Below are 13,349 nucleotides of genomic sequence, written 5' to 3'. Positions count from 1 at the left end.
TGGCGAGGCGGCCACACCTGGAGGGGCTGATACCTGCTGTGTGTGTGTGTGTGTGTGTGTGTGTGTGTGTGTGTGTGTGTGTGTGTGTGTGTGTGTGTGTGTGTGTGTGTGTGTGTGTGTGTGTGTGTCTCAGTCTCACACGAGCTCATAAAAACAACTCAGTGTGTGAAACTCAAAATTCATGTCAGTCAGACTATCAGAGCTGAGTCTGTGGTTGTGGTTTCGCTCTCTCTCTCTCTCTCTCTCTCTCTCTCTCTCTCTCTCTCTCTCTCTCTCTCTCTCTCTCTCTCTCTCTCTCTCACATATACACATATGTGCTTTCCTTTAGTTGTTATTTATCAAAGGTTGCCTACAATGCGTTTACAATATGAATGTGACAAGTTTGTATATTGAGTGTAAACAGATGTTGGGCCCAACAACACTAATAAATAAACATCCACCCACACATAAACTACAATATATACTGGATGAATAAGGAATAGTTATTATTTCACATTTATTAATACCTGATTCTAAAAGACTTGATGAATTTATTATTATTATTTATTAATCCTAAAAGTTGCCAGTCCATCACAGGACAAACACACACAGCCACCTGTTTCTGTCGGGTCGTGTGGTCAGCGGCCGCAGATAGCCAGCTGTTCAGAAGCACTTCCTTAATGCGCTCAGTGAAGTCATCCTCTGTGGAGAAGATGAATAATTGATCCGTATGTGAACGGAGAACTTGTTCCACCCTCCTTACTGGAAGACTCTTCCTCACATGAGGTCAAATCGTCTCCAAAAAGAAGTTTGTTTTGTTTTGGTTTCAAAATAGGAGAACGTCGTCCAACCGTCCTCACTCAATCGAGAACGCGACGAGGTTGGAGAAGTTCCACCGTGCAAGTCCGCTCACGTCCGTCCTGTCGGGTCGCCAATCCGCCCAGGAGGTTTCAGGTTTCCCACTCACAGTGTGAGTTGAACTGGTCCTGGATCAGCTTCCGAGCTTGTTGTGACACATCATTTCAACACAAAGGCCAGCTTCTTTAAATACAACTTTTATCATTGAGCTCAGAGAAGCAATAAAACAAAACAAAACAAAAACAAAAACACCTATCTTCATCAAGACGTCTCTCCTGTTTGCTGGGAAAACCAACATTTCGTTCTTAAACGGCATTAGTTGTAAAAGAAAAGTTGTTGTTTTTTTTAACAGTGTGAAGTCAGATGTGTGTAAATGGACTCTGCTGAGACCTCACAGTGATGGAAGCAGGGCTGGAGGAGAAGAAGCAGTTAAGTGATGTTATCAGCTGCCCCACCCGACCTCCACCTCCAACTTCCCCGCAAAACGCCCAGTGGGCAAGAGAAGGACCGGTCAGTCGACAATGGGCCACCACTTAAGTCAGAGATGGGGGGGTGGAATGAGGGGGCAGGGGAGGATGGAGACCGAGTGGGAGGAAGACAAGAAGCAGTGTCACATTACAGAAAGGAGCTTGTTGAGTTTGAGGGTTTGAGCGATTGACTTCCTTTTGCATGTGATGGAGAATGTGATTGTGCCTCTAATATCTGAGTGCAGCTCCTCGTCCACACTTCACATCCCGTCATTAAACTCCCAGAAAACAACGACCAGAGTAATAAATAAACATTATTTGTACAAGTGTATTATTTATTTATTTATTTCCATTTTATTTGAACTTATTTGTCTTGTCGCCCACCCTACCCGAACCAGAGTTTGTCACGAACATCTCGGCAAACCCAAATTGTGTCATTGCATGTCAAAGATGTTTAGCTCTCGTTCTGGAGGGTTTTTTGGGGTTTTTTTTTTAGACTTTTGAGCGAAATCACACCTGAAGATTGAAGTTACTCTACGGTGGCATAATTAAACTTCACCTTTCACACAGATACACCACAAGCAACGGCACCACAAGGCCCCGTCCCGTGATAAGAATCTAGAAATTCAAACACAGCCAAGCTAAGCTGGCCTGCTGCGTCAACAAAGGCGAAGGGGGTGACTCGTATCTCGTCATTGTGTTTGTTCTCGGCTCGGACGCCGTCTCACCTCTGTTTGCTCCTCCTCTCGACGCCGACGGAAGCATAACACAGGTGGATTAAGGGTCTTGTATTAAGAAATACAGACAAACCTTGTTGATTTAGAAGAGTATGAGGTCACTTTGAAGTAAGTCTATGGACCTCGTGTAGTCATTGTCATTGTTCAAAGACTCTGGAGACTCGGAAGAATCCAGTTCTCTGTTGAAAAGTCTTGAAGAAACTCAGGTAAAGTTAAAAGTGCTGAAGTCCGTTAGAGAGACACCAGGTCCGGATGAAAAAGCCTTATTAACAAGTCTTTAATAGAGTCTTATTAAAGGAGTAACGGTGTGCCGGTAAAGCGTCCTGGTCAGGTCTAAAAGCCAAGTCGGAGTTTAAAAAGTCCACGTCAAGCTTAAAGAGTCCAGAGGACTGAACTGCAAAGCGATGCTTTCTCTTATCGAGGTAACGTCTGGGATCAAGCTAGGGTTCTACGTTGCAAAATAAAAAAAGCACCACCTCCTGACCAATCAGATCTCTTGGATGAGCAGAGCGCTAAAGGAGAGAAAGAGTTTTAAAGGGAGAAATGTGATCCTTTTGACACAATGAAATCAAGCTTTGTCACTGAGGCTTTGAAGGAGGTTCTTGTTCTTCACTTCTTCACGAGGGTTGATCTGAAATAAAACATAACGGTCACTTGTGGCATAACGCAGATGCTTGCAAACCCCGCCCCTTTTTGTGTGGACGTACACTGACCAGGATTGGAAAAGTCTGGGTTGAATCCGGGAGTCCATCGCCAGCTCCCTTGTACCGCTGATCAGAGATTGTCTTTGTTGATCCAGATAACAGAGAGACATATACCTGCTTTGTCGTACGGGCCCCAGGTTGTTGCCTTCAGTGAACGTTTTGTTTTGCTCGTATTTATTTATTTATTGGTTTGTATTTGGGACGTCGGGGCCACGTCACAGATCACGAGACGGGACGGGCGCCATATTTGCATAGAACTACCGAGAGGAATTCTACCATAAGGAATAACCAGGTGCTAGTACAATCCCTGGTTAAATATTTTAGAGTTGTCTGACTGTCCATACAAGCTCCCGACAAACACCTGGAGCAACAATTCAAAATAGTGGCCTGACTTTACCTATACCCTGACCTGTACGATTACGTGATCGGTGAACTACCCGAGTGTTGGCAAGCGCTACACTGAAAAAAGGAAAATAACTGGACCAACTTAACCGAGTTTCTTCAATTGGTAACATCTGAATAAATCAAGTTCTACAAAACTTAATGCGATTAATTAACTTAAGGAGGTTAATTGAGATGTGTATTCTCTCAGCGGGGGGGGGGATGACTCGCTTCATAACTCACTCCCACTTAACACTATTGGTTTGTTTGGAGCTGCACTTAATGTGGCCAATCCTCAGGTGAACCAGCTAATGGGGTGAGAATGTGTTGTGGAGGAGGAGGAGGAGGAGGAGGAATGTTGGCGCTATGACCATTAAAAGCCCACGCTAATGTCCAAACATGGGCTTTTATTGGTCATCATACATTTTGAAGTTACCCAACAACCCCCTCTACCCTCTGTCTTGTCGACCGTCCCTTCAGCAGAGCAGTGAAAGGATACTGGAGTGGAAAACTAGATTTGAGCATTCTATTATTCATGTCACACAAATCCCTCTCGATCTGGCCACGCGTCCTGATATTGCGACACTCCGGCCAAATTAACAAGCATGGATTTCCATTGGTTCGACACAGACACAAGATGAACTTGCAAACAAAAACGAATCTTCGTCTTCGTCTCTTGTCCTGGAAAGCTCAACAGTAATCAATGAGGCCTTTGACAAGAATGTATACGAATCTGAATTGCTCAATAAAAGACGTGTGAACTAGAAAATATAAAAAATAACATTGTGGTTTAAAAAAAAAAAGAAGAAAGTTAAAGAGACAGAACAAGAAGCTTTTATGAGTGATTGTTCTCATTCTGACTAATAGTCTGACCTTGACAGTGTTCATGTATTTTACTGAGAGACACAATTTATTCCCACCAGATTACTTATCATGTTGGGAATTTTTGAGTGAAATATTTACGCTCACACACACACACGCACACACACACAACCCTGTGTTCTGCTATCTTAGAGGAATTTATAACAAACTCCTTGACTCCAGATGAACCTCAATCTCGTTAATTAGAGCAGAAAGTTAATGTGAGGGAGTCGGAGAGACCGTTCCAGAGAAGTAGCAAAGAGATAGACTTTCCGGTAGAGACAGAAAGAAACAGTAGTCTGATAGTGGCAGGACAACAATGGAACAGAGAGTACAGGCAGTTACAATGAAGTGATTTGCAGAAAGAAAAACAAAAACAAGAAATGAAACCAAGCACCGCTGGGTGACTGTCTGTTCTCTGTTATCAGTGGCTGCATTTATATCGTCCCTTATTTTGGGGGTGGCAATGTGATTGAATTATTTCCAATTCTATAATAAGATCGTCACTGAATAAACTAATGGCAATGTTGTGTCACTTTGTTTGTCTCTGACTTGAGGAACCCTGAGTGAACCTCTTCCCGAGGACCTCAGAGGTCTGGAGGTTTGAGATTCTACAAGTCAATCTGAGACCGAGACCATTCAGAGCGTTATGGACCAGAAGGAAGTCAACCCTTTGACACGCAGTGCAGGGATTTGTTCTGGATGAGCTGCAAGGTAGACGAATGAGAAGTATGGACGCAGAGGAAAAGGATTGCAGCACATTGTGGCGGAGGGAATGCCCGGTGGCGATGCGATGGCGAAGCTTTTGGGTTCCTGTTAATAAAGTCCAAATTCTATGTTCCGATAGGAAATCTCACCTATCCATTCAAGGCATGCCCAAGATGCAATTATGACCCTTTTTCTACTTCTCTTCCCAAAAAAACCCTGGAGATGTTTAACTTCACTTCACTGTAGCATGTCTGCTTACAAACCAACAACGTTTCAGACGTGTGAAATCGCGAGGATCGGATATGGGTCACTTGATAAAATACGTGTACCGTCAAAACGAAAATCTGATTTAGGCAGCAAATCCAATCTGAGCTTCAAGACTTGCGTGTGAAAGCAGCCTAAGTGGCCGAGCGACTCAGTTACAGCGGCCACTTACACAATTTACTGCTCTTCCATCCGTACGGTGGCAATGAGAGAAGTGCTTCTGCTTCGTGAACGTCTGTTCACCAAACCACCGTGAAGCACAGAGCAGGGAGCGGCTTGACGGACGCAGGGAGTCTCTACCGTCCTCCGGTCTCCATCCTCACTCCTTCTAATGATTCTATTCATAGGGGCCAATAAAATGTCTTCCTGGCGGGATACTCTAAGTGAATCCTATGCATCCAGACTGAAAGTCAAGCTATAAACACTAAACTCACATACAATATAGATAATGTGCTGCAACGCACTCTACCGCATTGGGCTTCTCTTTTTTTCTTATTCTTTTTTTTAATTCTGTTACTTGTGTTGAATGACTTTTTGATTGGTCTCTGGTGGTTTGTAGTAAATGTTGACTCGTAGAGGAACACTGTGTCGGTGCAGAGGCGATATGAAGGATTCTGATAACGTGATGTCGGCATTGGCGTGTCACTTATCAGACGTACAGTCACAGATCTGGTCCCGATCAATGACTAACTGCGCTTCAGATCCGCGTCAAAGATGAAGTCACCTTTTTTTTTTTGTTTTTTTTTTGGCGCAAAGCAAACACTGAACTCCTTTGTGTTTTACTGTTGGGCAGGTCGACTCTCTGTCAAGGCCATTAGCCCCGAGACACGGTGTCAATTATTGACTATGGGTGGTCAATGTTTAGAGACTCTAGTGTTTCCTGACGAGCTGCAGGGAGACGGTGGAACTCTGGTCCGGCCTTCGCTGGGCTCAACTCAGAGGAATCCTGCTCAGCAAGGATGCACAAACACCTCACGTTTTTACTTTCTGTCCACTGACTTCTTTTTTACTCTGGTTTTGTCCATTGCAGATTTTTTTTATTTTTTATGTGAAACCCAATTTCTTGACGCTATGTGTGATTTATTTAATTTAGGCATAAGGTTAGTTGCAGCCTAATTTCTGTCTTTCTTTAAAAAAAATTTTAATAACCCATTATATTTACTACTTTGCAAATACTATTCTTGTTTATTTTGCTGGCATGCGAATGTTTGTATTTATTTTCATATTCATGTTTGACTTTAATGTCTATTTTTTTCATTTATTATCTTATTCATTGTGGTTTTTATTAACCTCTTAAGGATCGTCTATATTGAACGAGCGCTGAGGGTTACAGGAAGAGAGTCAGTACATAAAATAGAAGAACTTCTCTATCGGTCTGCTGCAGCTGACAGCAGCATAAAAGCACTCCCATCAGCCAGTAATGCTGGACTTCCTGTTAGAAGTCCATCATCGCGCTCCTCAGAAGCTTTTAGTTAACCATCAGATCTTCATGGCTGAGAGTCCGTGTGTTTTCTGATCGTGCTCAGAACGCGGAGAACCCGCGGCTCCAAAAGCTGGAAAAGTCAAAGGCGCCGTGAACTCCTCCGCTCAAACCTTATCTTTCATTACTCCCGATATGAATCCTGCATGTTGAGCTGAGCCTGACCTGCAACTCAAAATTCTACTGCATTCTAATCCGTTGCATTTTATTCTATTACTCTATTTGATTCGGTTCTATTCTTCTCAATATTACACGTTATCCAATTTGATCATTCTATTTGTCTCATTGTTCCATTGTTGTTGGGTTTGGATTGTATTTCTCTTGAAATCATTTTGGTTCTATTTAGTCTTCTAGCATATTCTGCATCATATTAAATGGGATTCTCTTCTATTTGTGTGAAAGCGCTTTGGTGTCTGTTCAGACTTGTCATCGGTGCTCGAAAACTGAACTCCAGGTCTGGACAGAATTTCTCCCGATGACTTGTTCCTTCCTCGGTGTGTCTGGGAATCGGTTACAGATCATATCAGCTGGGGGGAATTTTATCTGCCTTGCAACAAACAGAAAGGAAAATTTAAAAGCTATGAAAGATTCAGTTGTTGCGACAAACAGAGCCGGTCAACACACGTCGGGTAAAACCGATTCTAGATTCAGTGTGGTGAGAGGGTAACAGATTTAAAAACACGACAATTAAACTTAATACACACATAGATAACTTTGCATAAACCTTCCTTGTGGGACTCGGAACTGAATTTATAGTAGAACTGTCACCTGATTTCACCACCAATTTGTTTCAAAACGTCCACGTGATTGTTTGAAGCGTCAGTCAACATTAGGACAACAGGTGTGATAATGTGCGGGTCACCTTCCGATCAGAACCAAAATCAACATGTGGAGCAGTTCGTCTGTTTACACTCAGTGTGTACTTCCCACTGTGTACTTCCCACTGTGTACTTCTCAGTGTGTACTCCTCCTCCGGTTGCATTGCCCACATCAGCCTCTCGGTGCTCCAGGTCCAAAGGTGACTGGACCGTATAAAAGATTCCTCTTGACATTTCACCCCGAATCAATTCAACTCCCACGTCGTCGCTTCTTCTTCGGGTCAAAGGTCACGGTGTTTGAACGCGACGTCACCCAGACGCCAATCAGAGAGTTTCTCTGGACGCTTTCAACTGCGAGAGGCAGAGGATTGTGGGAAGTTCGGCAAAGACGGTCGACGCATCCGTCTTGTAAACCGGACCTTGAATGTCCTTCACTAAGAAAGTTTGAGTTGCTCGGACACAGAGAGCAAATGAAAAAGAAAAAGAAAAGAGTCTAAAACCCATCAAATAGTTTAAAATCAGTGAGGTAAAACAAGAACACGGCGACTTTTTATTTTGTTTCCAACCCTAAACTCGGCAGCTCTGCGAGTTTAGCAGCGGCAACATTTCACGCGACATGAAAACAACGACGAACTGGAACAAAAACACCGGCCACAATGCGGAAATCAGATCGTGAAGGTCTGGGAAAGCAAACATAATGAGATCATGACCGAAGATAGATAAACAATAAAGCACGGACACAGAATAAGCAGCATTTTTTTTCTTTCTAATAATAGCCGTGACCCTGCCTGCCTTCTCTGCCATGTGACACATATATATATATATATATATATATTTTAAAAAAAGAGAATTATCAAGGGTAATAGAACCGTCGACACATCGTCTGTTTGTTTTGTGACACTGACTTGAGTTTGAAGAAGATCGTGTTACGTGTGGATTCCAGGGCCTCGTGATCAAAGGTCAAAGGTCAATGATTTGTCATCATACATTCATATGATGCTGTGGGGCCACTTCCTGTTTACCATCCGCGTGGGTGTGTGTGTGTGTGTATGTGTGTGCGCGCGCTCTATGAGTCACAGGGGAATAGAAGTGAAACTGCTCCACTCTGCTGGTGGACCTACAGGTTTTCCATTCTCATGTAGAGAGAAGGGATATTTTTAGTGTTGAGAATGAGAAATGTTTGTCTTTGTAAAAAAGCTATTTAATTCTCCTTATTTCCCATAATCGACTCTGTGGTTTGAATGATTTCAAGCGTTTGCATTTTGACGAACACGAATGAAAAACCTGAACATGTTTACCTAAAGTTCAGTTTTACTGAGAACGAACGTGGTTTGAATACCTTCAACCTGTATATTTCAGGTTGAAGGTCCCGTTCTTGCGACTCCTGCATTTTCTAAATAGAATTTACAGCATTTTTGTTCATATAAATAATCTGGTTGATTTCAGGGATGTTTGGAGAGAAAAAATGCAAGCCTGTCGAGGAAATTTGTTTTTGTCATAAATTCGATTTTTACACTGTGAATTTTCCAGGATAATACACAAACACGCTGTTGAGTTCTCTACTTAAGGCCTCACGTGTTTCGTCTGGTTTTTCAAGACGGGTGAACAAGAGTTGAGATAATGGTTTGTATAAACATCACTTCATCATCATCATCATCATCACTGGAACGGTGCAATAATAGTCAGTTCTCATTATGCAATACACTGGTGTGCAATACCTATTTTACAAATTTAAACTAACCCCAACACTACTATTGTTTTTTTTTTTTCATTTTAATAATTCTTTAATTGTCTTGTTTCTCACTTCGTCCATTACGCTGCTGCAAGTTTCCACTTATAACTCTAGTTTTGTGATTGCAGTTTAAATACTTGGATTTTGTGTTTGAGAAAATGGGCTGAATTAAAAAAAAAAAAAAAGTGTAATATTTTTAACATTTAAGCACTTAATTCTGCTTTGTGTGTGTGTGAGGAGGTAAAAAAAAAAAAAAGGTGTTGTAATCCCCGGTGAAGACGGCCTGAGGCCTGTCCTCTATTCATCCCTGGCAAAGCCTGCGACCGCACCCCACAACTTTACCCCTGGCTTTGTTTTGTTGTGTGTTTTTAACTGCCAGGCTATTGTCGCTGCTCCTTAAGTGCAGGTGTGGCGCCGCTTTACAATTACAGTCATTGACGTGACGGTAAATCGGGATCAAATCCGCTCCGGGAGCAAAAGAGACGGAACGTGTGACCGAAGTGCTCTCAGTTTATCATGGTCATGCGTATCGAATCTGTGTGTTTCCATCAGGCTCAGACATATGTGTGTGTCAGCATAACACACACACACACACACACACACACACACACACACACACACACGTGCACCGTGTGCAGCCATAAAGCAGCGTCGCTCAGGCGGCTGCAGACAGCCAGGCAGACTGCGGCGCCGCTTTCCAGGAAACACAAGCTTCACCTGTTAGTCTCGTCCGACAGAGTTCGCAAGAGTAAACAACTTAAAATTGTGTATCGACAGTATTTCTTCATCCGTTAGTGGCGAGAGCGAGAACTTCTCATGTCTTCGCCGAAAGCGTCTGACGAACGCCGACGGTTCTGCTGCTGGGAAACGGAGGTTGAAGAGGATGTTGATATACGAGACTCCAGCTCCAGTCCACCACCTCACCAGGTGGCCCCCATCCTACTGCCCCCATCCTACTGCCCCCATCCTACTGCCCCCAGCCTACTGCCACCAACCTGCTGCCCCCATCCTACTGCCCCCAACCTGCTGCCCCCAGCCTACTGCCCCCATTCTACTGCCCCCATCCTACTGCCACCAACCTGCTGCCCCCAACCTACTGCCCCCATCCTACTGCCCCCAACCTGCTGCCCCCAGCCTACTGCCCCCATCCTACTGCCCCCAGCCTACTGCCCCCAACCTACTGCCCCCATCCTACTGCCCCCAGCCTACTGCCCCCAACCTACTGCCCCCATCCTACTGCCCCAACCTACTGCCCCCATCCTACTACCCCAACCTACTGCCCCCAACCTGCTGCCCCCAGCCTACTGCCCCCAACCTACTGCCCCCATCCTACTGCCCCAACCTACTGCCCCATCCTACTACCCCAACCTACTGCCCCCAACCTGCTGCCCCCAGCCTACTGCCACCATCCTACTACCCCAACCTACTGCCCCCAGCCTGCTGCCCCCATCCTACTGCCCCCATCCTACTACCCCAACCTACTGCCCCCAACCTGCTGCCCCCAGCCTACTGCCCCCATCCTACTGCCCCCATCCTACTACCCCAACCTACTGCCCCCAGCCTACTGCCCCCATCCTACTACCCCAACCTTCTGCCCCCAACCTGCTGCCCCCAACCTGCTGCCTCCAACCTACTGCCCCCATTCTACTGCCCCATTCTACTGCCCCATCCTACTACCCCCAACCTACTGCCCCCATCCTACTCCCACCAACCTGCTGCCCCCAACCTGCTGCCTCCAACCTGCTGCCTCCAACCTGCTGCCCCCAGCCTGCTGCCCCCAGCCTGCTCCCACCAACCTACTGCCCCCATCCTACTCCCACCAACCTGCTGCCCCCAACCTGCTGCCTCCAGCCTGCTCCCACCAACCTACTGCCCCCATCCTACTGCTCCCAACCTACTGCCCCCAGCCTGCTCCCACCATCCTACTGGCTTCCTACCGCCTTTCAACTTCATATGTGATCATGTGGATAAATTGTGTCACTTAATTATTGATTTCTATCAATGAAGACTATCATAAAAATAATTTTTTTTAAAACAACCAAACACTGCTATGAAATGTGTATAAAGGTGAGTATTCTTCACGATGTGTCGTCAATGTAAACAATCTGAGCAAAGAGTCCCACAGTTTTGACTACGAGCTCAGAACCGAGGCGTTCTATTCGACGGAGGAGTCGGCAGCACCGCCTTCTCTCATCTCACAACAGGAAAACATCCTCTGAGGGAGTAATCCCATCTTCGAGATGGGATTACTGTATTTCCCGACTACCACAGAGCCACTTTCTGTAAAAAAAAAAAAAAAAGACCAGTTAATTCGACGTGCCGAGATGAGACGACTGACAGGAAGTAGCCAGAGACTTCCCTCTGGAACCGGCTGTTTGTTTTCTGACGTTTCATGTTTTTTAGCTCCTTTAACCCACTTCTGGTTTCATGTTCTCTTCCCTTCGGTGTTCATCGACTCTTGTCCGATCGCTGCAACCAGGACAAAAACACCGACACAACACCATCTGTCACAGATTCTCATGTGACCAGTGACTAATGCTTTATGCAGGACCTTTGTTAAATCCAATCTTCATTCTTCCATGAACCCAACCTTAATATTTGTAGCCTGAGACATTAAAAAAAAAAAAAAAAAAAACCCACATCGTTGACTACATTTAAACCATTTTGTGGAATTATATGACTTTAACTTTTCATTTCTTTGCCAGCTTTTATTAGTGTTAATCTTTACAGAGGCAAAAGACAAACGTGTGTTGTTGAAGTGTCTTCGTCTGTTGCTTATTTCACTGAAACTCGTACACGCCTGAGTCGTTGCTGGTTCACGTTGTAAACTTGAGGAAACAAGACGTATTGATTCAAAGTCCAGGAACAGAGTGTGGTTCATGCCGTCTGATCTTTAATAGACTTTCAGTTTCATGTCAACGACACAGTAGAGCCTCTTTGTATCAGTGAAGCAGTAGGAGGAAATAAAAACGTACACAGAAAGAACTAGTCTGGTGGAATAATGCAATAAGAGACAGTTCACAATAAAAAATTGTCGCTCTTCATGTTTGGAAACTGGGGGAAGTGAGTTGTTGTGTTTTTTTTAGAAATTCTCCTGTACCCACTGCATTGGGGTGTTTTTTACTCTTGCGTCATGGCGAGAAAGTCCCACAGTTTTGAATCTGGCTTTGCAGCGTGTTCTCACCTGCCGTTTACTCCCACAGTCCAAAATACACGCCGCCACAGTCGCTGTGAGTTCCCCCCCCCCCCCGTGTTGTTCGATTTGAAATACCGAACAAAGGGGCATGGAATGATGTCGGACCGTAGGACCAGAGGACCGTCTCAAAGTGTCAACAGACTGGATATTTGAATTTGCTCTGGAGGATTGGCTGAGCAGCCTTCATTCATAAGGTCACGTTATATTTGTCCCCCCCCCCCCCCCCCTCCCCTCCCCCGACTCTTGATTCAACAACACTTTGGGTTTTTCAGTTTCAAACAAGTTTCTGAAAAGAAATAAACTAACCGATGACATTTTCCAGAGCGGCCCTCCCGGCAGACGTGTCCAGATGCAAAAACCATCCATGTGAACTTCCTCACCGACCCTTTATCCGTCCCTCTCGCTGCATTTTTGTGGGCAAATTCACCAGAACTTCTCTTTATCCATCCCACCCGCTCCATTTTCGTGGGAAATTCACTGGGACTTCCTGTCGGCGTAAAGCCGTGGGATCCGGCTTGTGAAATGTCTGTGGCGTCAGACTGAGTCACCGACGTGACGACACGACGGAGCGGCTGAAGAGTTTTTTTAAGGACAGAGGAGTTTGTTTTTTGTTGGGGGTGGGGGGTCCTGTGTCGTCGCCATCAGACTGGTGTCGTGGGAGTTAAAGTGAGACAGAGTGAACTTTACCTCCTGCAAACAACAGGGCGTGGGCCAACAAGGCGAGCTGCGACTTGCAGCGAGGAATGCGGTGAATCCTGATTCACCCGGTGTTGAGTAACCGCTTCATCCTAACTGATGACAAACCTGATGAGTTTCGCCGGACTTCCCCTCGGAGGCGCTCGTCTCCATCCATGGGGGGCCACAGACGAGAGAGACAACAAAACTTAACGAAGAAAATAATTACTTCTTTTTTTTTTGTAATTTGAATGTAAAATTCAAATATTAATGTAAATACTCAGAGTCAGAGGTTGAAAAAAAAAATGTCTAAATGTGTACAAAGACCTATCCATTACGGTCCGGTTGGGTTTCCAGGGCGTTGATAAGACAGTTCATGCACGTTTGTACTAAAAAAAAGTTTTCTGCGTTCCCAGCAAGTGTGCAAAACTGAGCTTGTACACGTTTTACAACGATGACATTTAAGAGGAAGGATTTGGGAACGTGTAG

The sequence above is a fragment of the Blennius ocellaris genome (genome assembly GCF_963422515.1).
Source record: "Blennius ocellaris genome assembly, chromosome: 13".
NCBI classification, from domain to species: Eukaryota; Metazoa; Chordata; class Actinopteri; order Blenniiformes; family Blenniidae; genus Blennius; species Blennius ocellaris.
This window is presented reverse-complemented; position numbering follows the sequence as displayed.